Here is a 1,941-nt window from a genome sequence, read left to right as displayed (position 1 = left end):
GTGACACTCCTGTGTCCCAATGAGGACATAATAGGGAAGAGCTGAGATAACTCTTAACCCACCTCATTAAAATTCCTACCAAGTGAGACTGTTTTACCTTTACAGAAGGGAGGTCCAAATGATATTCTGTTAGACTGATCAGAAGGAAGATACACCTATGTGTAAAAACCTCTGTGGGCCCTCACTCTGGGTTTTTGGTTATTGAAAGAGGTCATTGACCCAATTTATTGGTAGTTGCTAGCCTAATTAATAAATCAATCATGCTCAGGTCCCTGGCTTTTTGACTGAGAGGGCCGGTGTGATCCATTTTTATTAACAATTTGAGTCACTATTAATAAATCGTTGTCTTGTCTTGGAAAAAACTGTCTCAGTCTACCTTTGCTAGAAATATATTTGCCAGAAGCAGCAGCTGCCACCACAGCCACAGCCTCAGACATAGCCACCCTATGGCCAGTGCCCACCATGCCTAACATCGTGATGTTCAGTGGTAGCTCTCACCAGGACCTGTCCCAGAAAGTGGCAGACAGGCTGGGGCTGGAACTGGGCAAGGTAGTCACCAAGAAATTCAGTAATCAGGAGACCAGTGTAGAAATTGGTTAAAGTGTGAGAGGGGAAGATGTCTACATCATCCAGAGTGGCTGTTGGGAAATTAATGATAACTTGATGGGACTTATCATTATGATCAATGCTTGCATGATCCAGAGTGAATGCAGTGATCCCATGTTTTCCATATGCTCGATAAGATAAAAAAGATAAGAGTTGTGCTCCAATTTCTGCAAAACCTGTAGCCAATATGCTTTCTGTGGCTGGGGCTGATCATATTATTACAATTGATCTCCATGCTTCTCAGATACAGGAGTTTTTGATATTCTGGTGGATAACTTGTATGCAGAACCTGCTGTCTTACAATGGATTCACAAAAACATTGCAGAATGGAGGAACTGTGTTGCTGACAGATTGAATGTGGAATTTGCTTTTCACAAAGAAAGAAGGCAAACAAAGTAGAGAGGATGGTTTTGGTTGGCAATGTGAAGGATCATGTCACCATCCCTGTGGTTGACATGACTGATACATGTGGTATGATATGCCATAGCTCAGATAAGTTACTTTCTGCTGGAGCCACCAAAGTTTAAGCTAGTCTGACTCATGGAATCTTCTCTGGACCAGCTATTTCCAGGATTAATAATGCTATAATTGATCTGGTGGTAGTCACAAATACAATTCCACAAGAGGACAAAATGAAACACTAAAATCCAGGTTACTGACATTTCAATGATACTGGCTGAAGCAATACCAGGGAATACACAATGGTAAATCTATATCTTACCTGTTCAGTAACGTTCCACTATAACTCCAGATCATGGCTTTCTTGTAGGCTGTGCACAACCAGTCTGTTTTTGTTACATTATTGGGACTCGATGTACATTAAAGCTTCAGTTGTGTGTGCTTTGAGATTCCTCGTTTCCTCTCCTGAACCTGTCTTTCCAACCTTCTTCTTACCTCCCCTATCCCTTCATCCTTTTTGCCTTTTTTAAATGAATTGGCTGGTATGGGAAATGTCTGCATTTTGTTCTGTTATGGCAGATTATTTTTCGTGTACCCTAACTATACACTGGAGCTGCAATTATAAAAGTATACTTATATTCAGAAGGTTTTTTTTTAATTTTATATATCTGGGTTTGTCAAAGGTAACCCTGTATTAAAGCATTTCATGTATTACTTATTTAATAAAAATGCCCATGGGCATTTGGGTAAAACCCCTTCCATATAGAATTATATCTTTTATTCATAATAAACATTATTTTAGAGAATTAGAAGAGTTCAGATTAATTTCTTGGACTTTACCTAGGTTAAACAAAGTTTTGATCAGCTTTAATGATGGCCATTGACCAATTTGCTGATGGAAATTTGTAGACAAATCAGTTAAGGGCAATGTAGTAT

The 1,941-nt window shown here is 39.2% G+C and overlaps 1 pseudogene; it reads left to right on the top strand.

The window, feature by feature from the left end:
* The first annotated feature begins 462 nt into the window (after positions 1–462).
* On the top strand, positions 463–1,351 carry LOC122725534 (annotated as a pseudogene).
* The last annotated feature ends 590 nt before the right edge of the window (positions 1,352–1,941 follow it).

Source organism: Dromiciops gliroides, chromosome 4, assembly GCF_019393635.1.
Source record: "Dromiciops gliroides isolate mDroGli1 chromosome 4, mDroGli1.pri, whole genome shotgun sequence".
In the NCBI taxonomy this organism is placed as follows: Eukaryota; Metazoa; Chordata; class Mammalia; order Microbiotheria; family Microbiotheriidae; genus Dromiciops; species Dromiciops gliroides.
Note: the sequence above shows the minus strand (reverse complement) of the source record. Positions and strands in the feature narration are given on the sequence as shown.